A 25605-nucleotide genomic window follows, 5' to 3' on the forward strand; every position below is an offset into this window, starting at 1 on the left:
ACTCCCGGGACCCTGCCGCGGGCGCTGGTCGCCACGGATCAGGGAGCCTGTCCGCCATCTGGGGGATGCCCCCCCAAGAACGAGCGGGAGTTTTTCCAGCCCCTTTGGGCCCCCATCTCCCCCCGGGGCGGTGGTGATCCGGGGATTTCAACTCCCCCTGAGGAGGACGGAGCTCAGGCACATCCACCAGACGGGACACCACATCCAGGCTGCCAGGAGATGGGACAGAAGCCCCCTGCGGAGGGGCGGGACCACGCAGGCTCAGCAACCCACCTGAGCCGGTCTGATTTTCGCCCCGCCCCGGATGTTTTGTCTGCCCCAGGATAAAAAACACATTGGTCCCCGGCTTCTTCTCAGAAAGGGGGTTCATTCCGGGGACCCCCTGGCCAAAGCCTGGGCCCGGGGGAAAAACGGGAAAAAAGCCTCCGGGAAAGGGAAGACGCATGCAGGAGCTAAGGACCCACGCTTGAAGGAAGAGAAATGCCATTGAAAGTGATTGGGGGAATTTTAAAAAACCCCAGCTTTCAGGCCAAAAGGGAAAGAGGGGCAGGCGGCAAGGGGAAAGGGGAAATTTGAACTGCAAAGGAGCGGGCCCCCGAAGAGTTCCACCAGTGGGGGAGGGAGAAATGAGGGGAGGAGCCCAAAGGAGAGCCTGGGGAGGCACTTTGAGGAGGAACCCAAACGCATTGTCTTTCATCCAAAGGGAAAAACCTGGAGAAAGGTGAAAGTGAAACCCCTTTTTTTTTAAAAACCCACCCGCCAAAATTCCCCTGAGAGAATAGAATGGGGGGGGTCAAAAAAGGGGAAAAGGGGGTGAGGGGAGGGCCGGGACTACTACAGCACCCTCTACCCCCAAAGACGACAAGAGACGAACACCGTTTAAACGGGTTTAAAAACCTTTGATCCCACAGGTGAGTCTGCTCTAACGCACCCTTTGACGCGGGGGAGCTGCACCGCCCCAGATCCTTCAGGGCGGCAGGAGGCAGGAGGGGACTACCAGCCAAGTGTACGTAAAGGCCAGGACCCCAGCCCACCACGGAGCTCCCCGGAGGGGGGTTGGGGGGAAATCCCTTGGAGAGAAGGAATAAAACCCATCTTGTAAAAAAGAAGGGAGAAAAAGAGCTGGGGAATTGGCCCCCATCCCCCCCCTGAACGGGGACTACAAGATCCCACGGTGATAGCCAACCGCAAAAAGGGACGGACAGGTCGTCCACCCGACCAGACCCGGGGCACCCCCGCCCCAGGACGGGGTTTGGGCCAGACGGGGACCGTGCACACGGAAGGAACGCCGCATCACGGCCTTGGTCAGCCAGATCAAGAGAAACCCTTTTCAGGGGTGTCCCAGAGTTCATGATCAAGGCCCCAAATGGGGCCCTCGAAGGGTTAAACCGTTTGTTCAACATCAGCCTGATGTACGAGACATTTCCAGCATGGTGCTGGTGAACGGGAAAACTGCCCCTTCCTCCGTCCGGGTCAGACAAGGCTCCCCTCCCCCCCTTCTCTTGTTGTTGTATGAGCCCCAGAACGGATAGGGGAAGCCCGGGAGATCAGAGGATCACCGAGGGGCCCGGGACAGAAGAAAAGGGATGCCTCACATGGACGACGCCACCGTGATCTGGCTGACCAGAGATCATGACGGCGCTCGGAGATCTGCGAAGATTTTGGACTTGCTTCGGGGCAAAGGTCAACCCGGGAAGTCAGAGGCATGCTCCTGGGGAATGGCACCGAATCCCCACCCCTTCACCATGACGGACCCATCAAGATCCTGGGGGGGGCCGGGGGAGGGGGGCCCTGAAGACGGGGCCCCGAGACTGGCCAAAGTCAGACAGAAGATCGGGCCTGGAGCCCAGGACCCCGAAGGCAAACCCTGGTGCTGGGAATGAGATCCCCCCCGGCCCCAAACCCGGCCCGGGCGGGCCCCCCCGCCCCCCGCCTGCAGAGCCATCCCCGGGGCAGCTTTCACCATCGGGGGCTCCAAGATGGACAGAGTCGCATTTACAAAGAACCCCAAAGGGGGGAAAGGCATCCCCCCACCCCCACCCTGCTCAGGGCCTTGCCTGCAACGATCCGCAACACTGACATAAAGGCGATCGCCCGAAACCCCCAGTCCCGCTTCCCCCCCGCCAGTCGGAAGAGACTGGGGGGCAAGGGGACAGCTCCTCCCCTTACAATGGGACACCCATGGTTCTATTGAGGATGTTGTCCCCCTTGAACGGAACAGGGATTTGGGAGTCAAACCGACCTGGGGAAACCGAAACCACTAAAAGCTTTTCAAGAAAAACACGGGAGCCATCGAACCCTACCATCAGCCAAGCCACGTGGTCTGGGAAACATACCTAAAGAACTGAAAACAGGCACAGGGACCCGGGGGATGGCTGTGCGGGGGACTGCCTCCGCTCCATGCATGCCAGAAATCGTGCAGAAAGACACTCCCCGTGGTGCATCCAGCGGGGAAGAACTAAATTTCTGGAATGCCCAGTGGCAAGCCCCCTTTTTGACCCCCCTGGAAGGGGAATTAAAGAGTCGGACCAGAGACACCTTTCGCCCTTTCGGTGCTCTATGGACTTTCCCGGACCCACTACGAAGCCACCAGGAGGATGGCCTCGGCGGAAGGACGCCATGGGTCGCCAGGAACCGCCCCCTCAGGAGGGAAAGGATGACATTCGGGACGCTGCAGAAACCCCCAGCCCCCAAAGACTATTCTTTTCCTGACCCTTTGAAGAACGAGGATATGAAGACCACCGCCCCCAAAGAGGTTTAAAGTAATTTTTGTTTATCAGCCTTCGCAAAGCCCCTTTGAGGACAATTTTGGGAGGGGGCCCAAATTTTGACTGAAAATTTAAATAGTAACAGAATGGGGAAACTGTATTGAATTTAAGGAAAATAACCAATGTTATTAAAAACACTTAATATATGTGATTGTAAAGATTTGTTTTTATATACAAATTCCCCTTTGTATATGAAAAAAGGGTTTTGGGGTAATGTATAGGAAGACTGTATCAGCATAGCGAAACAGTCATTCTGTTTGAATTGTGATTTATAGACAAGACTATTAGACTGTGTTTTTTTATATTACCCAAACATATATTAAAAAAGTATATTTTTTTAAAAAATTTTCATCAGTTTTATCGATACGCCCCCCTCTGGGGAATATATTAAATTGATTTTTGGAAAAGGGGGATGGAATAGGGGGTTCCCCCACCCACGACGACCTGGTATTTAGTACTTCCAGGAGCGACCTCCCCTTTTCTGGTATAAAAAAAAGAAAGCAGCCTTGGCTGGGATTCCTACTATGAGGAAGGGGAAAAAGTTAGCCCGAAATTGATTTAATTATTTAATGAATAATTAAAATTTAAATTTAAATTTATTTAATTTGACTTAATTGAAAATTCTTCGTAGGGCGCATTGCTTGTAGTATTCCAATTCCAACAGATGTCAGGGGGCTCGAATTGAAGGCCGGGGGGGGAGTGGAGGTCGGGGCTCCCCCTTTTACCCCAGCAGGAAGCTTTAAGCCCCCAGAAACCACGGGAGTCCCGGGGTGTCTAGCGCTGCAGCCCCTGTTCGAGGCCTGTTCACAGGGGGGCCAGATGTGCCTCCCCTTTTTATCTTCAATTCCAACAGGTGAACGGGTTCGAAGAGGGAAAAGGGGTCCGAGGGGTATCCACCCACCGCCTTCACGACCCCCTTTTGTTTTGTGGGATCTAGGGGGGATGGGGGTGGGGAGGGGGTTAAAGGCCCCTTCCCCGCCTGGTTCCCCCCCCCAAATCCCACCACGAGGGCCCAAAAACCCAAAGGGGCCCAATGACGTCCCTCCCCCCCCCCACCCCACCCCAGCTGTATCCACCGCTTCCCGACAACCCGGGGGTTTTTTCCCCTGGGCAACCCTTGGGCTTGTATCAGGCCTTGGCCCAGGCCGCTTTGTCACAGGCCGGAATGTCCCGGTTCAGCCCCGCTTTTTCTTAGGGGATGCTTCCCCCCCTTTTTGATGCTTTTCCATGCAGCTGACGAAAAAGACGGTTTGGCCTGGGAGTTTGTACGCTTCCGGGCCTTTTTCAAGATCAAGTGTATATTTTCTACATTTTGAAGCCCCCCATTGAACATATATTAAAATTTATTTTGGGAAAAGGAGATAAAGGGGCCAATTTCCAAGACACCTGGTATTGCAGTACTTCCAGGAGCTGCACTTTTTCCCTTTTCAAAAACAAGACAAGGTTGGCTGGGATGCCTACAGAGGAAGGGAAAAAAAGCTCTAGCCAGAGCAGGATTGATTTAATTTTTTAACTGAATAAAATTTAAATTTTAATTTTTTAATTTTACTTAATTAAGAAAAGTTCATAAGGGTTTTAGGACGCTTTGTTTAGTATTCCAGCATTCCAACAGATGTCCGGTTGAATTAGAAGGCCGGGGGGGAGTGAAGTAGTGTCGGACCAAGCCTGTACCGCAGGGAAAACCTTATTAAACCCCAGAAACCAGGGCGTCCCAGGCTGTCTGAGGCCCAGCGCCCCCGTGTTCGAGGCCTTTTCCCCAGGCGGGGCCCGGGGGTTTCCTTTCCCCTTTTATCTTTAATTCCAAAGGTGAACGGGTTCAAAAGGGAAGGGGGTTCGGGATATCATTTTGCCCCCGCCTTCACGACGCCCCCTTCTTTTTTTTGTGGGGATCTAGGGCGGGATGGAGGTGGAGATGGTGGTTAAATGCCCCCTTCCTGTTTCTCCCCCTCCCCAAATCCCACCACGAGGCCCCAAAAACCCCAAAGGGGCCAACTGACGTCCCCTCCCCCCCACCCCACTCCCACCCCCAGCTGATCGGCACCGCTCCGACAACCCAGGGTTTTTCCCTGGGCAAACCCCCGGCTTTGTACGGCCCTTCCCCGGGGGCCCCTTCACGGGCCCTAAGTCACATGGGTTTACGCCCCGCTTGTCTTAGGGGCGCTTCCCCCGCCGTTGATGCTACCAAGCGACGATGGGCAAGACGGGGGGTGGCTGGCCTGGGAGTTTGTACGCTTTGCCTTTTCAAGATCATGTAGTATTTTTTTATCAGTTTAAAATTTTATACCCCCCATCAAATATATTAAATTGATTTTGGAACAGGGGGGAATAGGGGGTGTTCCCCCCCCACCCACACCGGGATTGCAGATTTCCCGAGCGGGATTTCTCCCTTTTCTGGTTAAAACAAAAAAGCAGCCTTGGGGGTTGCCTACATGAGGGGAAGGGATTTTTTAGCCGAAGGATTGATTTTAAATTTTTTAATAAAATTAATTAATTTAAATTTAATTTTTTTTAATTTTGACAAGAAAAGTTCAAGGGCCCCGTAGGACGCATTGCGTGTACTCCAGCATTCCAACAGATGTCAAGGCTCGAATTAGAAGGCCCTGTTGTGGGGGAGGGAGTGTCGGGCACCAAGCCTGTACCGCAGGGAAGCCTTATTAAGCTCCCAGAAACCACGGCAGTCCGGGCGTCGCGCTGCAGCCCCCCGTGTTGGGGGGCCTTGTTCACAGGGGGCCAGGAGTTTTCTCCTTTTTATCTTCAATCTCCAACAGGGTGAACGTGTCAAGAGTTGTGAACGGGGTCTCGAGGGGTATCTAGTCCCAAAATTTTTACCACGCCCCCTTTTTTGGTTTTTGGGTCTAGGGGCGGGATGAGGTGAGATGGTGGTTTAAAGCGTCCTCTTCCCTTTCCTGGTCTACCCCCCCCCCCAAATCCCCCCCCCGGGGGCCAAACACCCAAAGGGACAACCGAGCCCTCCCCCCCCCCACCCCACCCCAGCTGATCGGAGCTTCCCCCACAACCCGAGGGTTTTCCGCCGGCAACCCTTTGGGGTTTGTATCGGCCTTTGGGCCCCAAGGGGGGCCCCTGGGCACCCCGGAATGTCAAGGGTTCCCCCCCCGCGTTTAGGGGAGCTTTCCTCCCGCCGTTGGCTACCATGCAGCTGACAAAGGGGAAGACGGGGGGGGGCTGGCCTGGGAGATTTTGGCACGCCGGGCCATTTAAGATCATTTGTATCTGTTCTTTTCGTTTTAAAATTGAACGCCCCATCGGGGCCCTATTAAATTGATTTTTGGGAAAAGGAGATGGAATAGGGTTTTCTGCCACCCACGATCACCCGGATTGCAGTACCCCAGGGGCGACTTTCCCTTACTGGATAAAAAAGACAAGCAGCCTTGGCTGGGATTGCCTACTGAGGGGAAAGGGGAAAAAATTTTTAGCCAGAGCAGGATTGATTTAATTATTTAACAATAATTAATTAATTAATTAATTTTGTTTAATTTGACTTAATTAAGAAAAGTTCATGCCGTAGGGCGCATTGCTTGTAGTACTCCAGCATTCCAACAGATGTAGGGGGGTAATTAAAAGGGCCCCTGTTGTGGGGTGAGGAAGAGTGTCGGGCACCGCTTACCGCTAGCAGGGAAGCCTTAAAGCTCCCAGAAACCACAAGCAGTCCCAGGCTGTCTGACGCGCCCCCTGTGTTCAGGCCGTTCCCCAGGCGGCCAGGAGCCTTTTTTTCATCTTCAATTCCAAAAGGGTGAACGGGGTCTAAGAGTTGTGAACGTGGGGGGTTTTAGGATATCTATCCCCCCCTTTTTACTGACGTCTCCTTTTTTGTTTTGTGGGGATCTAGGGCGGGATGGAGGGAAGGTTGGTTTTGCCCTTCCCCTTTCCCCTGGACCCGCCTCCCCAAATCCCACCACGAGGGCCCAAAAACCCAAAGGGACCAACATGTCCCTCCCTCCCCCCCGCCCACTCCCACTCCCAGCTGTATCGGTACCCCGCCCCGCAAAATCCCAGGGTTTTTCCCGCCGGGGAACCTTTGGGGTTTGTATCAGGGCCCGGCCCAAGGCCGCTTACAGGGGGGAAAGTCACATTTGGGGTTTAGCCCGGCCTTTTTCTTAGGGGCTGCTTCTCCTGCCAAGTTGATTACCATGCAGCACTGGGCAAGACGGGGGGGTGGTCCTGGGGAGTTTGTGGCACGCCGCCTTTGGCAAGATCAATGGTATCTGCTTACAGTTTAAAATTTTATACGCCCCATCTGGGACCCCTATATTAAATTGATTTTGAACAGGATGGAATAGGGGGTTGTCCCCCCACCCAGACACCGGGGTTGCAGTATTTCCCGGGGCTGCACTTTCTCCTTACTGGTATAAACAAGACAAGAGCCTTTGGCGGGGATTGACCAGAGGGAAGGGAAAGAAGCCACCAGAGCAGGAGATTTAATTATTTAACTGAATAAAATTTTAAATTTAATTTAATTTTGTTAATTTGACTTAATTTAAAAAAAGTTCTGCCTTAGGATTAGCTTGTAGTACCCGCATTCCAACAGGTCAGGGGGCCGGGAAATTTGAAGGCCGCTGTTGTGGGGTGGGAAGAGTGTCGGGCCACCGCCTGTACCGCAGCAGGAAGCCTTATTAAGCTCCCAGAAACCAGGGCAGTCCTGAGGCTGTCTGATGCGCGCGCCCCCTGGAGGCCTTTTTCCCCAGGCGGGGCCCGGGGTTTCCTTCTCCTTTTTATCTTCAATTTCCCAAAAGGTGTGAACGGGGTCTGAAGAGTTGTGAAGGGGGGGATCTAGCTCCCCCCGCCTTTTACTGACGCCCCCCTTTTTTTTGTGGGCATCTAGGGCGGGATGGAGGGAAAGGTTTTAAAGCCGCCCCTTTTCCCTTTCCTGGCACCCCGCCCCCCCCAAATCCCACCACGAGGCCAAACACCCAAAGGGGCCAACTGATGTCCCCCCCCTCCCCACGCCCACCCCACCCCAGCTGTATCCACCCGCTGCACAACCCAGGGTTTTTCCTCCGGAACCCCTTGGGGTTTTTACGGCCTGGCCCAAGGTGGGGCCCCTTTTTTCACGGGCCGGGGAACACATGGGGTTTACGCCCCGCCTTTGTCTTGGGGCCAGCCTTCCCCCCGTTTATGCACCATAGCTGACGATGGGCAAGACGGTGGGCTGGCTGGCCTGGGGGGGAATTGACGCCCGGGCCCCCCAAGATCAAGTATCTGTTCATCAGTTTAATATCTGATACGCCCTATCGGGGACCCTATATTAAATTGATTTTTTGGGAAAAGGGAGATGGAATAGGGGTTTTTCACCCCCCTCCACGACCACCGGATTGCAAAATTTCCCGGGGGACCCCCTACTGGTATAAAAAAAAACCCTTTGGGGTTTTCCCCCTGAGGGGAAAGGGGAAAAATCAGCCAGAGAGGATTGAAATTTTTTTTTAACTGAAAAATTAAAATTAATTAATTTAGTTTAATTTGACTTAATTAAAAGTTCATGCGGCCCCGAGGGCGCATTGCTTGAGTACTTTCCCCATTCCAACAAAGTCAGGCAGGCTCAATTTGAAGGCCTGTTGGGGTGAGTGAAGAGGTCGGGGAAACCGCCCCACCGCTAGCAGGAAATTTTTTTTAAAATCCCAGAAACCAAAGCAGTCCCAGGCTGTCTGATCGAGCGCCCCTGTGTCGAGGCCCTTTTTCCCCAGGCGGGCCCGGATGGCCTTCCTTTCATCTTCAACCCAACAGGGGCCGGTTAAGAGGGAACGGGGTCTCGAGGATATCCAGTCCCCCCGCCTTTTACTGACGCCCCCTTTTTTGTGGGGACCGGGGGGGTGGAGGTGGGGAGGGGGTTAAACCCCCCTTTCCTTGCCTGGCTACCCCCGCCTCCCCAAAACCCACCACGAGCCCAAACACCGGGACCAACTGACTGTCCCTCCCCCCCACCCCACCCGCTGTTGGCCACCGCTTCCGACAACCGGGGTTTTTCCCCGGGGCAACCCTTGGGTTTTTTCAGCCTTTGGGCCCAAGGGGCCGTTTTTCACGAGGCCGGAATGTCACAAGGGGTTTACGCCCGGCTTGTCTTGGGGAGCGCCTCCTGCCGTTGGGGGCTTTTCCATGCAGCTGACCTTGGGAAGACGGGGGTTTTCCTGGGAGATTGTGGCACGCCGCCATTCAAGATCAAGGGGATCTGTTTACAGAGGAGAATCGATTTTTCCATTGGGATCTTGTTTTTATATAACTTTGACCAAGAAGCTCTGCTCAAAGTCGTAAGGGAAAACCCAAAAGCTGTTTTTCTTTTTGAATTTTGATTCTATAAAAGTAGGTTAGAGTCCACCACTTTTACAAAGTTTAAGAGTTTGAAACCAAGAAAAAAGAAAAGAAGAACAAATTTGAGGAGGATCATCTGATAGTCCACCCACCAAGAAGAGAGCTGATATTCCAGGAAAAATTATCTCTCATCTGCAGACTACCCCCACTGGAAAGAAAAAGACATAAAAGACCAAGAATGGATTCCCCCCGTTTCTGCTGATGCTCCTGCTTTAGCTCTTCCCCACCTCTGCTTCTGCCCCGGGAGGGGAAAACCTAGAAATTGGGGAAAAGGGGAAGGCAGTACCCGCCCAAGATCAGCCCTTTTGGCCCCTTTTTAGCCCCCGGCCCGAGCTCACCTGACCCAGCCCAAAAATTCCAGGAGGCCCCCGCCCCGGAACCCCGGGTGAAGCAGACGGAGTTGAGGCTCAAGGGGGGGGGAAGGGCCCCAAAAAGTGCAGAGACCTTAAGAAAAGGGGGAGCAGGGGGTTCCAGAGCAGATACATTAATAAACTTTCCCTTTTTATTTACGTTTTCCATTGGTCGAAGTTACGAAATGGTCCAGAATGAAGCCGGGGCCCCCCTTTCTCGTGGGGGAAATTTCCCCCTACAAAAGAGAGGAAAGGAGAGTGACGATTGCCATGAGGAATCCCATACCACTGGCAAGGACATCTCCACGTCTGAAGGCCGCATCGGTGGTGAGGGAAACCCAACCGATCCAGGATGGGAATGGCTTCTGGACGGGTAAGTGGCTCGTCACTCAGGTTATGGAAGGACAACGCCTTCCAAATGGTTCCAGCACTCACCGTGAGCCCCTTGGGGAAACTGGCGGCAATCCTGCACTACCCTGACCAGCCAAAAATCCTGCAGGAGATGCGGAGCGAAGGGCCACGTGCTGAAGGAATGCAAGAGGCCGCTTTGCGGAACTGCCGTGTGACTGGTCACTTCAGACTAAAGACTGTCCCAGGAAAAGACCTGCAACCTCCAAGTGACAGACCAGCCATGTGTACAAAGACTGCCCCTCAGAGACAGAAGTCCCACGCCGCTGTGACCTCAAACAGTCTGCACGGAGGAGGACCGAACCCAATCTGCCTGCCGAAAAGGAAGCCCAAACTGAAACCCCCTTTGCAGCACCGGGCGGGCACAGGCAATCAGGAAAAGGTAGACAAAGGAGGAAAGACAAAGAACTCCAATTCTCCCCTCGACCTCCTCCTTCCACCACTGAGGCAGCCCTCCCATGCTGTCAGCCTCACCTCCACCTCCCCCACCCACCCTCAACCCGGAGGATTTTCCCCGTCGCCTCCTTTACATGGAATCGGACAAGAGGAGAAGTCCAAACAGCCCAGAGGAGGACCAGAGAATAAGAAGACAGAGCCCCATCTGAATGTCCACAGCAAGAAGACGAGGAGACCTAGATGGAAGAGGAGCTGTTTCTCGACAGTTTAAACTCCAGCCTGCCCACAACGACATGGACAACCTGGTACAGATCAACCGGCTGCTTCAGATCAAGACCCCGGCCCACAGACCAAGTCCCACTCTGACCGAGGCGACTCTACTCAGGGCGCCACCCACACTAACCTCTCCACCTTCCTCCTTACAGAGATGGCCACTCTCTCATTATTTTCCATCAATGTGAGGAGCATCAAGACAAACTGAGAGACAGACGGTGATGACTATTTAGAATTGAGTGGCGTACATGCTGCAGGAGTGTGCCTCCCCACCCTCTAGAAACTACCACCTGGGCAAACAGTGGTCCAATGCCCTTCCTACTGGTCGGAGGTGGTGAGAACAGCCGCTGGGATCAGCCAGACTTGCTGGGAAACTGCTTACGCTGACCTGGCCCGAAAGCCCGCCTGCGGCCGGGCTGCTGGTCGCCGACGGCTCAGGCTGGGGTGAGCCTGTCCGCCCATCTGGCGTGTACGCACTCCCCCGGGAAGAACGAGCGATTGAGCTTTTCCAGACCCTGAGGCCCCAACTCACTTCCAGGGCGTGTGTGGTGATGGCCGGAGATTTCAACTGCTCCCCTGGAGGAGGACGGGCGCAGCTCGCACATTCGCCAGACTGACACCACATCCAGGCTGCTCAGGGAGATGGTACGGAAGCCTTGTCGGACACGTGCAGGGACTACCGGGACGGGCTCTCGGCCATTCACACCTGGAGCCGGCCTGGACGCTCAGCCCGCCTCCCGATCGACTTTATCTTCGCTCTGTCTTTTCGATCCAAAGTGGAGAACCTGGAGAAAGGTGAGAAGTGTAACTCCTTTTCTTTAGGAAACTCCACTCCGCCACACTCCCTGAGAGAACTGCGAGGACGATGGAGGGTCGTCAAACGGGAAAGGAGGCAGTGATGGGAGTGGTCCGGGACTACTACAGCAGCCTCTACTCCCCAAAGACGATCAAGCAGACGCAACCGACCGGTTCCTAACAGGTATTAACAAAACCTTGGATCCCACAGGTGAGTCTGCTCTGAACGCACCTTGACGCTGGGGAGCTGCACTCTGCCGCCAGATCCTTCAGGGCCGCAGGACCCCGGCAGTGACGGACTACCAGCCAAGTGTACGCGTGGCTGTGGGACCTCATCGGCCCGACCTACTGGAGCTCTACCGGGAGATGGTGGCGGAGGGCAGAATGCCTCCGTCGTTGAGAGAAGGAATGATCACGATCTTGTACAAACAGAAGGGAGAGAGATGCGAGCTGAGGAATTGGCGCCCCATCACCCTCCTGAACGTGGACTACAAGATCCTGGCCAAGGTGATAGCCAACCGGCTAAAAAAGGTGATCGGACAGGTCGTCCACCCAGACCAGACCTGCGGCATCCCCGGACGCAGGATCGCCGACAGCTTGGCCATGATCAGGGACTCGTGCACTACGTGAAGGAACGCCGCATCATCCGCGGCCTTGGTCAGCCTAGATCAAGAGAAAGCCTTCGACCGGGTGTCCCACGAGTTCATGATCAAGGCTCTGCGAGGTCTCGGAATGGGCGACACGCTCTGTTCGTACATCAGCCTGATGTACCGAGACATCTCCAGCATGGTGCTGGTGAACGGCTGGAAAACTGACCCTTTCCGGTCCTGTCCGGGGTCAGACAAGGCTGCCCTCTCTCCCCTCTTCTCTTTGTCTGTTGTATAGAGCTCCTGGCGGAACGGATCAGAGGAAGACCGGAGATCAGAGGGATCACCGCACCGGGACCGGACAGAAGAGAGATCAGATGCTCCCTCTACATGGACGACGTCACCGTGATCTGCGCTGACCAGAGATCGATGACGGCGCTGGCGGAGATCTGCGAAGACTTCGGACTTGCTTCGGGAGCAAAGGTCAACTGCGGGAAGTCAGAGGCGATGCTCCTCGGGGAATGGCACCTGACACCTCCGCCACCCTCCCCTTCACCATCAGACGGGACTCCATCAAGATCCTGGGCAGCTGGTTCGGCGGAGAGGGAGCGGCCCTGAAGACGTGGGACGAGAGACTGGCCAAAGTCAGACAGAAGATCGGGCTCTGGAGCCTCAGGGACCTCACCGTGGAAGGCAAAGCGCTGGTGCTGCGGAATGAGATCCTCCCGGTCCTGCAGTACCCGGCCCAGGCATGGCCACCCCTCGCCACCGTCTGCAGAGCCATCACCAGGGCAGTCTTTCACTTCATCTGGGGCTCCAAGATGGACAGAGTCAAGCGGGCAGTCATGTACAAAGAACCCGAAAGGGTGGGAAAGGCATCCCCGACATCCCCACCCTGCTCAGGGCCTTCTTTGCCTGCAACTGCATCCGCAGGACACTGACGGAGTACAGCAGCGGATCGTCCGGAAACGCCATGTCCCGCTTCTTCCTCCTGCCAGTCTGGAAGAGACTCGGCTGGGACAAGTGGGACAGCTCCTACCCTTACAACTGGGACACTCCATGGTTCTACACGGATGTTGTCCGCTTCGTAACGGAACACGGACTTCAGGGAGTCAAACCGACCTGTGGAAACCGAAAACCATCTACAAGCTCATCAGAGCCAAAGACACGACGGAGCCTATCGGAACCCTACCATCAGCGACAGCCACGGTGGTCTGGGAGAACATAGCCTCCAAAGAACTGACAAACAGGCACAGGGATCTGGCGTGGATGGCTGTGCGGGGGGGACTGCCTCTCCGCGCGTCAGGCATGCCAGAAATCTGTGCAGATACAGACACCGCCCGTGGTGCATCCAGCTGGAAGAAGACGCACTGCACCTCTTCTGGGAATGCCCAGTGGCACAGTCACTCTTTGACGCCCTGGAAGAGGAATTGGAAGAGTCGGTACCCAGAGACAATCTTTCGCACCATTCGGTGCTCTATGGACTTTTCCCGGGTACCCACTCACTGGAAGCCACCGAGGAGGCATGGCGTCTCATGTGCTGCGTGAAGGACGCTCTATGGGTCGCCAGGAACCGCCTCGTCCTCAGGAGGGAAAGGATGACAATCCAGGACTGCTGCAGATACATCCGCAGCCTCCTCAAAGACTATTCTATCCTGGACTCCTTGAAGAACTGAGGATATGCAAGACCACCTCGCCCTCCAAGAGGTTTATTAATGTAACCTTTGGTTTACTGCAGCCTTCGGCAAAGCCCCCTCTTTGAGGACAAGCTTTCAGGGACGGGGACCAAGTCGAGACTGCAATAACTTGTAAATAGTAACAGAATGTGGAACACTGTATTGAATGTAATGGAAAATAACCAAATCTTATTGACAAAACACTTAATATGGCATGTAAGATTGTAAAGATTGTGATTTTTATATACAAATTACCCTTGTATATGTAAATAAGGTGTTGTAGGTAATGTATAGTGAAAGACTGTATCAGTCTATAGCTGAATACAGTCATCTCTGTTTGAATTGTAGATTGGTATAGATTGTAAGACTATTAGACTGTGTTTTATATATATTACCCAAACATATATGTAAATAAAGTATATTTTTTCAAAAAAATCTGTTCTTATCAGTTTAATATCTGATACGTCCCCTATCTGGGGACCATATATTAAATTGATTTTTGGAACAGGGAGATGGAATAGGGGCTTGCTCCGTCCACTCCACGATCGACCTGGTATTGCAGTACTTCCAGGAGCGGTGCACTTTCTCCTTTACTGGTATAAAACAAGACAAGCAGCCTTGGCTGGGGATTGCCTACTATGAGGGAAGGGAAAGAAGCTCTAGCCAGAGCAGGATTGATTTAATTATTTAACTGAATAATTAATTAATTAATTAATTAATTTAGTTTAATTTGACTTAATTAAGAAAAGTTCATGCGTGCCTGTAGGACGCTATTGCTTGTAGTACTTCCAGCATTCCAACAGATGTCAGGCGAGGCTCGGAATTAGAAGGCCGCTGTTGTGGGGTGAGTGAAGTAGTGTCGGACGACCAAGCCTGTACCGCTAGCAGGAAGCCTTATTAAGCTCCCAGAAACCACGAAGCAGTCCTGCAGGCTGTCTGATGTCGCTGCAGCGCCCCCTGTGTTCGAGGCCTTGTTCACACAGGCGGGCCAGGATGTGCCTTCTCCTTTTCATCTTCAATCTCCAACAGGTGTGAACGTGGTGTCTGAAGAGTTGTGAACGTGGTGTCTCGAGGGATATCTAGCTCGTCACCGCTCTTCACTGACGTCTCCTTCTTTGTTTTGTGGGCATCTAGGGGCGGGGATGGAGGTGGAGATGGTGGTTTAAAGCCGTCCTCTTCCTTGCCTGGTCTACCCCGCCTCCCCAAATCCCACCACGAGCCAAACACCCAAAGGGACCAACTGACTGTCCCTCTCCCACGCCCACTCCCACTCCCAGCTGTATCGGCTACCTCGTTTCTCGCACAACTCCGAGGGTTTGCCGCCGCTGTGGCAACCCTTGGGCTTTGTATCAGGCCTTGGCTCCAAGGTGGGCCGCTTTTGTCACGAGGCCGTGGAATGTCACATGGGTTCACGCCTCGGCGCTTGTCTTAGGGCAGCTGCTTCCTCCTGCCAAGTTGATGCTTACCATGCAGCTGGACGCATGGGCAAGACGGTGGGGCTGGCTGGCCTGGGGAGTTTGTGGCATCGCCGCCTTTTGGCTAAGATCAAGTGTAGTATCTGTTCTTATCAGTTTAATATCTGATACGCCCCTATCTGGGGACCATATATTAAATTGATTTTTGGAACAGGGAGATGGAATAGGGGCTTGCTCCGTCCACTCCACGATCGACCTGGTATTGCAGTACTTCCAGGAGCGTGCACTTTCTCCTTTACTGGTATAAAACAAGACAAGCAGCCTTGGCTGGGGATTGCCTACTATGAGGGAAGGGAAAGAAGCTCTAGCCAGAGCAGGATTGATTTAATTATTTAACTGAATAATTAATTAATTAATTAATTAATTTAGTTTAATTTGACTTAATTAAGAAAAGTTCATGCGTGCCTGTAGGACGCTATTGCTTGTAGTACTTCCAGCATTCCAACAGATGTCAGGCGAGGCTCGGAATTAGAAGGCCGCTGTTGTGGGGTGAGTGAAGTAGTGTCGGACGACCAAGCCTGTACCGCTAGCAGGAAGCCTTATTAAGCTCCCAGAAACCACGAAGCAGTCCTGCAGGCTGTCTGATGTCGCTGCAGCCCTGTGTTCGAGGCCTTGTTCACACAGGCGGCCAGGATGTGCCTTCTCCTTTTCATCTTCAATCTCCAACAGGTGTGAACGTGGTGTCTGAAGAGTTGTGAACGTGGTGTCTCGAGGGATATCTAGCTCGCCACCGCTCTTCACTGACGTCTCCTTCTTTGTTTTGTGGGCATCTAGGGCGGGATGGAGGTGGAGATGGTGGTTTAAAGCCGTCCTCTTCCTTGCCTGGTCTACCCCGCCTCCCCCAAATCCCACCACGAGCGCCAAACACCCAAAGGGACCAACTGACTGTCCCCTCCCCCACGCCCACTCCCACTCCCAGCTGTATCGGCTACCTCGCTTTCCGCACAACTCCGAGGGTTTTTCCGCCGTTGTGGCAACCCTTGGGCTTTGTATCAGGCCTTGGCTCCAAGGTGGGCCGCTTTTGTCACGAGGCCGTGGAATGTCACATGGGTTCACGCCTCGGCGCTTGTCTTAGGGCAGCTGCTTCCTCCTGCCAAGTTGATGCTTACCATGCAGCTGACGCATGGGCAAGACGGTGGGGCTGGCTGGCCTGGGGAGTTTGTGGCATCGCTCGGCCTTTTGGCTAAGATCAAGTGTAGTATCTGTTCTTATCAGTTTAATATCTGATACGTCCCCTATCTGGGGACCATATATTAAATTGATTTTTGGAACAGGGAGATGGAATAGGGGCTTGCTCCGTCCACTCCACGCATCGACCTGGTATTGCAGTACTTCCAGGAGCGTGCACTTTCTCCTTTACTGGTATAAAACAAGACAAGCAGCCTTGGCTGGGGATTGCCTACTATGAGGGAAGGGAAAGAAGCTCTAGCCAGAGCAGGATTGATTTAATTATTTAACTGAATTAATTAATTAATTAATTAATTTAGTTTAATTTGACTTAATTAAGAAAAGTTCATGCGTGCCTGTAGGACGCTATTGCTTGTAGTACTTCCAGCATTCCAACAGATGTCAGGCGAGGCTCGGAATTAGAAGGCCGCTGTTGTGGGGTGAGTGAAGTAGTGTCGGACGACCAAGCCTGTACCGCTAGCAGGAAGCCTTATTAAGCTCCCAGAAACCACGAAGCAGTCCTGCAGGCTGTCTGATGTCGCTGCAGCCCCTGTGTTCGAGGCCTTGTTCACACAGGCGGGCCAGGATGTGCCTTCTCCTTTTCATCTTCAATCTCCAACAGGTGTGAACGTGGTGTCTGAAGAGTTGTGAACGTGGTGTCTCGAGGGATATCTAGCTCGCCACCGCTCTTCACTGACGTCTCCTTCTTTGTTTTGTGGGCATCTAGGGCGGGATGGAGGTGGAGATGGTGGTTTAAAGCCGTCCTCTTCCTTGCCTGGTCTACCCCGCCTCCCCAAATCCCACCACGAGCCAAACACCCAAAGGGACCAACTGACTGTCCCCTCCCCACGCCCACTCCCACTCCCAGCTGTATCGGCTACCTCGTTTCCGCACAACTCCGAGGGTTTTTCCGCCGTTGTGGCAACCCTTGGGCTTTGTATCAGGCCTTGGCTCCAAGGTGGGCCGCTTTTGTCACGAGGCCGTGGAATGTCACATGGGTTCACGCCTCGGCGCTTGTCTTAGGGCAGCTGCTTCCTCCTGCCAAGTTGATGCTTACCATGCAGCTGGACGCATGGGCAAGACGGTGGGGCTGGCTGGCCTGGGGAGTTTGTGGCATCGCTCGGCCTTTTGGCTAAGATCAAGTGTAGTATCTGTTCTTATCAGTTTAATATCTGATACGCCCCTATCTGGGGACCATATATTAAATTGATTTTTGGAACAGGGAGATGGAATAGGGGCTTGCTCCGTCCACTCCACGCATCGACCTGGTATTGCAGTACTTCCAGGAGCGTGCACTTTCTCCTTTACTGGTATAAAACAAGACAAGCAGCCTTGGCTGGGGATTGCCTACTATGAGGGAAGGGAAAGAAGCTCTAGCCAGAGCAGGATTGATTTAATTATTTAACTGAATAATTAATTAATTAATTAATTTAGTTTAATTTGACTTAATTAAGAAAAGTTCATGCGTGCCTGTAGGACGCTATTGCTTGTAGTACTTCCAGCATTCCAACAGATGTCAGGCGAGGCTCGGAATTAGAAGGCCGCTGTTGTGGGGTGAGTGAAGTAGTGTCGGACGACCAAGCCTGTACCGCTAGCAGGAAGCCTTATTAAGCTCCCAGAAACCACGAAGCAGTCCTGCAGGCTGTCTGATGTCGCTGCAGCGCCCTGTGTTCGAGGCCTTGTTCACACAGGCGGGCCAGGATGTGCCTTCTCCTTTTCATCTTCAATCTCCAACAGGTGTGAACGTGGTGTCTGAAGAGTTGTGAACGTGGTGTCTCGAGGGATATCTAGCTCGTCACCGCTCTTCACTGACGTCTCCTTCTTTGTTTTGTGGGCATCTAGGGCGGGATGGAGGTGGAGATGGTGGTTTAAAGCCGTCCTCTTCCTTGCCTGGTCTACCCCGCCTCCCCCAAATCCCACCACGAGCGCCAAACACCCAAAGGGACCAACTGACTGTCCCCTCCCCCACGCCCACTCCCACTCCCAGCTGTATCGGCTACCTCGTTTCCGCACAACTCCGAGGGTTTTTCCGCCGTTGTGGCAACCCTTGGGCTTTGTATCAGGCCTTGGCTCCAAGGTGGGCCGCTTTTGTCACGAGGCCGTGGAATGTCACATGGGTTCACGTCTCGGCGCTTGTCTTAGGGCAGCTGCTTCCTCCTGCCAAGTTGATGCTTACCATGCAGCTGACGCATGGGCAAGACGGTGGGGCTGGCTGGCCTGGGGAGTTTGTGGCATCGCTTCTCGGCCTTTTGGCTAAGATCAAGTGTAGTATCTGTTCTTATCAGTTTAATATCTGATACGTCCCCTATCTGGGGACCATATATTAAATTGATTTTTGGAACAGGGAGATGGAATAGGGGCTTGCTCCGTCCACTCCACGATCGACCTGGTATTGCAGTACTTCCAGGAGCGTGCACTTTCTCCTTTACTGGTATAAAACAAGACAAGCAGCCTTGGCTGGGGATTGCCTACTATGAGGGAAGGGAAAGAAGCTCTAGCCAGAGCAGGATTGATTTAATTATTTAACTGAATAATTAATTAATTAATTAATTTAGTTTAATTTGACTTAATTAAGAAAAGTTCATGCGTGCCTGTAGGACGCTATTGCTTGTAGTACTTCCAGCATTCCAACAGATGTCAGGCGAGGCTCGGAATTAGAAGGCGCTGTTGTGGGGTGAGTGAAGTAGTGTCGGACGACCAAGCCTGTACCGCTAGCAGGAAGCCTTATTAAGCTCCCAGAAACCACGAAGCAGTCCTGCAGGCTGTCTGATGTCGCTGCAGCGCCCCCTGTGTTCGAGGCCTTGTTCACACAGGCGGGCCAGGATGTGCCTTCTCCTTTTCATCTTCAATCTCCAACAGGTGTGAACGTGGTGTCTGAAGAGTTGTGAACGTGGTGTCTCGAGGGATATCTAGCTCGTCACCGCTCTTCACTGACGTCTCCTTCTTTGTTTTGTGGGCATCTAGGGCGGGATGGAGGTGGAGATGGTGGTTTAAAGCCGTCCTCTTCCTTGCCTGGTCTACCCCGCCTCCCCAAACCCCACCACGAGCGCCAAACACCCAAAGGGGACCAACTGACTGTCCCCCTCCCCCTCCCCCCCCTCCCACTCCCAGCTGTATCGGCTACCTCGTTTCCGCACAACTCCGAGGGGTTTTCCGCCGTTGTGGCAACCCTTGGGCTTTGTATCAGGCCTTGGCTCCAAGGTGGGCGCTTTTGTCACGAGGCCGTGGAATGTCACATGGGTTCACGCTCGGCGCTTGTCTTAGGGCAGCTGCTTCCTCCTGCCAAGTTGATGCTTACCATGCAGCTGGACGCATGGGCAAGACGGTGGGGCTGGCTGGCCTGGGGAGTTTGTGGCATCGCTCTCGGCCTTTTGGCTAAGATCAAGTGTAGTATCTGTTCTTATCAGTTTAATATCTGATACGTCCCCTATCTGGGGACCATATATTAAATTGATTTTTGGAACAGGGAGATGGAATAGGGCTTGCTCCGTCCACTCCACGATCGACCTGGTATTGCAGTACTTCCAGGAGCGGTGCACTTTCTCCTTTACTGGTATAAAACAAGACAAGCAGCCTTGGCTGGGGATTGCCTACTATGAGGGAAGGGAAAGAAGCTCTAGCCAGAGCAGGATTGATTTAATTATTTAACTGAATAATTAATTAATTAATTAATTTAGTTTAATTTGACTTAATTAAGAAAAGTTCATGCGTGCCTGTAGGACGCTATTGCTTGTAGTACTTCCAGCATTCCAACAGATGTCAGGCGAGGCTCGGAATTAGAAGGCCGCTGTTGTGGGGTGAGTGAAGTAGTGTCGGACGACCAAGCCTGTACCGCTAGCAGGAAGCCTTATTAAGCTCCCAGAAACCACGAAGCAGTCCTGCAGGCTGTCTGATGTCGCTGCAGCGCCCCCTGTGTTCGAGGCCTTGTTCACACAGGCGGGCCAGGATGTGCCTTCTCCTTTTCATCTTCAATCTCCAACAGGTGTGAACGTGGTGTCTGAAGAGTTGTGAACGTGGTGTCTCGAGGGATATCTAGCTCGTCACCGCTCTTCACTGACGTCTCCTTCTTTGTTTTGTGGGCATCTAGGGCGGGATGGAGGTGGAGATGGTGGTTTAAAGCCGTCCTCTTCCTTGCCTGGTCTACCCCGCCTCCCCCAAATCCCACCACGAGCGACAAACACCCAAAGGGACCAACTGACTGTCCCCCCCCCCACGCCCACTCCCACTCCCAGCTGTATCGGCTACCTCGTTTCCGCACAACTCCGAGGGTTTTTCCGCCGTTGTGGCAACCCTTGGGCTTTGTATCAGGCCTTGGCTCCAAGGTGGGCGCTTTTGTCACGAGGCCGTGGAATGTCACATGGGTTCACGTCTCGGCGCTTGTCTTAGGGCAGCTGCTTCCTCCTGCCAAGTTGATGCTTACCATGCAGCTGACGCATGGGCAAGACGGTGGGGCTGGCTGGCCTGGGGAGTTTGTGGCATCGCTTCTCGGCCTTTTGGCTAAGATCAAGTGTAGTATCTGTTCTTATCAGTTTAATATCTGATACGTCCCCTATCTGGGGACCATATATTAAATTGATTTTTGGAACAGGGAGATGGAATAGGGGCTTGCTCCGTCCACTCCACGCATCGACCTGGTATTGCAGTACTTCCAGGAGCGGTGCACTTTCTCCTTTACTGGTATAAAACAAGACAAGCAGCCTTGGCTGGGGATTGCCTACTATGAGGGAAGGGAAAGAAGCTCTAGCCAGAGCAGGATTGATTTAATTATTTAACTGAATAATTAATTAATTAATTAATTTAGTTTAATTTGACTTAATTAAGAAAAGTTCATGCGTGCCTGTAGGACGCTATTGCTTGTAGTACTTCCAGCATTCCAACAGATGTCAGGCGAGGCTCGGAATTAGAAGGCCGCTGTTGTGGGGTGAGTGAAGTAGTGTCGGACGACCAAGCCTGTACCGCTAGCAGGAAGCCTTATTAAGCTCCCAGAAACCACGAAGCAGTCCTGCAGGCTGTCTGATGTCGCTGCAGCGCCCCCTGTGTTCGAGGCCTTGTTCACACAGGCGGGCCAGGATGTGCCTTCTCCTTTTCATCTTCAATCTCCAACAGGTGTGAACGTGGTGTCTGAAGAGTTGTGAACGTGGTGTCTCGAGGGATATCTAGCTCGTCACCGCTCTTCACTGACGTCTCCTTCTTTGTTTTGTGGGCATCTAGGGGCGGGGATGGAGGTGGAGATGGTGGTTTAAAGCCGTCCTCTTCCTTGCCTGGTCTACCCCGCCTCCCCCAAATCCCACCACGAGCGCCAAACACCCAAAGGGACCAACTGACTGTCCCCCCCCCCCCCCTCCCACTCCCAGCTGTATCGGCTACCTCGTTTCCGCACAACTCCGAGGGTTTTTCCGCCGTTGTGGCAACCCTTGGGCTTTGTATCAGGCCTTGGCTCCAAGGTGGGCCGCTTTTGTCACGAGGCCGTGGAATGTCACATGGGTTCACGTCTCGGCGCTTGTCTTAGGGCAGCTGCTTCCTCCTGCCAAGTTGATGCTTACCATGCAGCTGACGCATGGGCAAGACGGTGGGGCTGGCTGGCCTGGGGAGTTTGTGGCATCGCTTCTCGGCCTTTGGCTAAGATCAAGTGTAGTATCTGTTCTTATCAGAGTGGAGAACTGCTTGTTTTTATTCCATTGGGATCGTGTTTGCGATATAATTCCTTTTGACGGCGATTGAAGCTCTGCTCTCAAAGTCAGTAAGGAAGCACAAGAGCTGTTTTTACGGCTATTGAATTCTTGATTCTGAGTAAAAGTAGGTTGGCTGAGTCCACCACTTTTTACAAAGCTTCAAGAGTTTGAAACCAAGAAAACAGAAAAGAAGAACGAAGTTTGAGGAGGATCATCTGCATAGCTCCACCCACCAAGAAGAGAGCTGATATCTCCAGGAAAGATTCATCTCTCATCTGCAGACTACCTCCATCTGGAAAGAAGAAAAGACTACGAAAAGACCAAGAATGGATTCCGCTCCAGTTTCTGCTGATGCTCCTGCTTCAGCTCTTGCTCCTACCTCTGCTTCTGCCCCGGCTAGGAAGACCTCCGAGAAGCTGGGAAAGGAGAAGGCAGCTACTCCCAGCCTGGAAGATCAGCCCTCTTCTGGCCCTTCTACGTCCCAGGCCGCAGCTCACCTGACTCCAGCCCGAAAGTTCCAGGATGGCCCCCGGCTCTGGAACCCTGGATGAAGCAGACGGTAGTGCTGAGGCTCAAGGAGGTGGAGGGAAGGATCCCTGAAATGAGTGCAGAGACCTTTGGGAAGAAAATGGTCATGGAGCAGGGATTCTCCAGAGCAGATACATTGAGCATACAGACATTCGCTCTGGGCCTCTTCTATGTTACGTTTGCCTCCATTGCGGTCTGCAAGCGCTACTGGGAAATGGTCCAGAATGCAATGCCGGACTCCCCCTTTGCTCGCTTTGTGGGGAATTGCCCCATACAGAGAGAGGAAAGGAGGTGACGATTGCCATGAGGAATCCCCATACGCCTGGCAAGGACATCTCCACGTTCCTGAAGCGCTTCTGCACGGTGGTGAGGGAACCCACCCAGATCCAGGATGGGAATGGCTTCTGGACGGGTAAGTGGTCGGTCATCGTCAGGTTATGGAAGGACAACGCCTCTCCAAACGGTCTCCAGCACCTACCGCAGAGCTTCTCCTTGGGAAACTCGGCGGCAATCCTGCACTACCCTGACCAGCCAAAATCCTGCAGGAGATGCGGAGCGATGGGCCACGTGCTGAAGGAATGCAAGGAGGCCGCTTGCAGGAACTGCCGTGTGACTGGCCACGAGACGAAAGACTGTCCCAGGAAAAAGACCTGCAACCTCTGCGGACAGACCAGCCATGTGTACAAAGACTGCCCTCAGAGACAGAAGTCCTACGCCGCTGTGACCTCAAACAGTCTGCACGGAGGAGGACCGAAACCCAATCTGCCTGCCGAAAGGAAGCCCAAACTGAAGTCCCCCCTTGCAGCACCGGGCGTGGCACAGGCAATCAGGAAAAAGGACAAAGGAGGAAAGACAAAGAACTCCACCCCTCCCCCCTCGACCCTCCCTCCTTCCACCACTGAGGCAGCTCCCCCCTCCCATGCTGCTTCAGAGCCCTCACCTCCACCTCCCCCACCCACCCTCAACCCGGAGGATTTTCCCCCTCTCGTCGCTCCTACAGGGAATCGGACAAGGAAGAGGAGAAGTCCAAACAGCCCAGAGGAGGACCAGAGAAGGAAGAAGACAGCAGAGCCCCCATCTGAATGTCCACAGCAAGAAGACGAGGAGACCCAGATGGAAGAGGAGCTGTTTCTCGAAGCAGCTCTAAACTTCCAGCCTGCCCACAACGACATGGACAACCTGGCACAGATCAACCGGCTGCTTCAGATCGAAGACCCCGGGGCCGACAGACCCGAAGTCCCACCTGACCGAGGCGACGACTAGGGGCGCCTGGCCCACACTAACCTCTCCACCTTCCTCCTTACAGATGGCTACTCTCTCATTATTTTCCATCAACGTGAGGAGCATCAAGGACAAACTGAGGAGACAGACGGTGATGACCTTCCTGTCCGCTCAGAACTGCGATGTGTACATGCTGCAGGAGTGTGCCCTCCCACCCTCTAGAAACTACCGCCACCTGGGCAAACAGTGGTCTCACGGCCCTTCCTACTGGTCGGGAGGTGGTGAGAACAAGGCCGCGGGGATTGCCGTACTTGTCAGGGGGAACCGTTTTACGCTGGACTCCGTCCGGGAGCTCGTCTGCGGCCGGCTGCTGGTCGTCGACGGCTCGTGGGCGGGTGAGCCTGTCCGGCTCATCTGCGTGTACGCACCCCCTGGGAAGAACGAGCGATTGGAGCTTTTCCAGACCCTGAGGCCCCAACTCGCCACTTCCAGGGCGGTGGTGATGGCCGGAGATTTCAACTGCCCCCTGGAGGAGGACGGCGCAGCTCGGCACATTCGCCAGACTGGACACCACATCCAGGCTGCTCAGGGAGATGGTGACGGAAGCTTCCTTGTCGGACACGGCAGGGACTACCGGGACGGGCTCGGCCAACTACACCTGGAGCCGGCCCGACGGCTCGGCCCGCTCCCGGATCGACTTCATCTTCGTCTCCAGAGCAGTGACAACCGAAAAGTACACATTGGTTCCGTGCTTCTTCTCAGACCACAGGGCGGTTCACTTCCAGGGATCCCTCGGCCAAAACTTTCCGCATGGCCCGGGGTCGTGGAAACTGAATTGTAGCCTCCTGGAAAGGGAAGACGTCATGCAGGAGCTAAGGACCGCTTACGTCGCTTGGAAGGAAGAGAAATGCCACTTCCAGAAAGTAAGCGATTGGTGGGAATTTATTAAAGTTAAACTCCGCAGTTTCTTTCAGGCCAAAGGAAGACGGCAGGCGTGCCAACGGCAAAGGGAATTCTGCAGACTGCAGAAGGAGCTGTGGTCCCTGCAAGAGCTTCACCAGTGCGGCTGGGACGTGAGACGTGAGTTGGAGGAGACCAAGGAGAGCCTGAGGAGGCACTTTGAGGAGGAATCCAAACGCATTGTCTTTCGATCCAAAGTGGAGAACCTGGAGAAAGGTGAGAAGTGTAACTCCTTTTTCTTTAGGAAACTCCACTCCGCCACACTCCCTGAGAGAACTGAGGACGATGGAGGGGTCGTCAAAACGGGAAAGGAGGCAGTGATGGGAGTGGTCCGGGACTACTACAGCAGCCTCTACTCCCCAAAGACGACCGAAGCAGACGCAACCGACCGGTTCCTAACAGGTATTAACAAAACCTTGGATCCCACAGGTGAGTCTGCTCTGAACGCACCCTTGACGCTGGGGGAGCTGCACTCTGCCGCCAGATCCTTCAGGGCCGGCAGGACCCCGGGCAGTGACGGACTACCAGCCGAAGTGTACGTCGCGCTGTGGGACCTCATCGGCCCGGACCTACTGGAGCTCTACCGGGAGATGGTGGCGGAGGGCAGAATGCCTCCGTCGTTGAGAGAAGGAATGATCACGATCTTGTACAAACAGAAGGGAGAGAGATGCGAGCTGAGGAATTGGCGCCCCATCACCCTCCTGAACGTGGACTACAAGATCCTGGCCAAGGTGATAGCCAACCGGCTAAAAAAGGTGATCGGACAGGTCGTCCACCCAGACCAGACCTGCGGCATCCCCGGACGCAGGATCGCCGACAGCTTGGCCATGATCAGGGACTCGGTGCACTACGTGAAGGAACGCCGCATCACCGCGGCCTTGGTCAGCCTAGATCAAGAGAAAGCCTTCGACCGGGTGTCCCACGAGTTCATGATCAAGGCTCTGCGAGGTCTCGGAATGGGCGACACGTTCTGTTCGTACATCAGCCTGATGTACGAGACATCTCCAG

At 53.7% G+C, this 25605-nt stretch overlaps 7 non-coding genes and 1 pseudogene across 7 annotated transcripts; all 8 read left to right on the top strand.

Annotated features, from left to right (window-relative positions):
- Window positions 1–13992: 13992 nt before the first annotated feature.
- On the top strand, window positions 13993–14161 carry LOC120519348 (annotated as a pseudogene).
- Window positions 14162–15093: 932 nt separating this feature from the next.
- Window positions 15094–15281, top strand: LOC120519346. The gene has a single exon (XR_005631450.1). It is a non-coding gene; the product is annotated as a U2 spliceosomal RNA (small nuclear RNA).
- Window positions 15282–16215: 934 nt separating this feature from the next.
- On the top strand, window positions 16216–16402 carry LOC120519356. The gene has a single exon (XR_005631453.1). It is a non-coding gene; the product is annotated as a U2 spliceosomal RNA (small nuclear RNA).
- Window positions 16403–17331: 929 nt separating this feature from the next.
- On the top strand, window positions 17332–17517 carry LOC120519345. The gene has a single exon (XR_005631449.1). It is a non-coding gene; the product is annotated as a U2 spliceosomal RNA (small nuclear RNA).
- A 932-nt stretch (window positions 17518–18449) lies between these two features.
- On the top strand, window positions 18450–18638 carry LOC120519355. Its single transcript, XR_005631452.1, has one exon. It is a non-coding gene; the product is annotated as a U2 spliceosomal RNA (small nuclear RNA).
- A 934-nt stretch (window positions 18639–19572) lies between these two features.
- Window positions 19573–19760, top strand: LOC120519358. The gene has a single exon (XR_005631456.1). It is a non-coding gene; the product is annotated as a U2 spliceosomal RNA (small nuclear RNA).
- A 933-nt stretch (window positions 19761–20693) lies between these two features.
- LOC120519343 lies at window positions 20694–20884 on the top strand. The gene has a single exon (XR_005631447.1). It is a non-coding gene; the product is annotated as a U2 spliceosomal RNA (small nuclear RNA).
- Window positions 20885–21816: 932 nt separating this feature from the next.
- Window positions 21817–21999, top strand: LOC120519353. The gene has a single exon (XR_005631451.1). It is a non-coding gene; the product is annotated as a U2 spliceosomal RNA (small nuclear RNA).
- The last annotated feature ends 3606 nt before the right edge of the window (window positions 22000–25605 follow it).

This window comes from Polypterus senegalus, unplaced genomic scaffold (genome assembly GCF_016835505.1).
Source record: "Polypterus senegalus isolate Bchr_013 unplaced genomic scaffold, ASM1683550v1 scaffold_5768, whole genome shotgun sequence".
NCBI lineage: Eukaryota > Metazoa > Chordata > Cladistia > Polypteriformes > Polypteridae > Polypterus > Polypterus senegalus.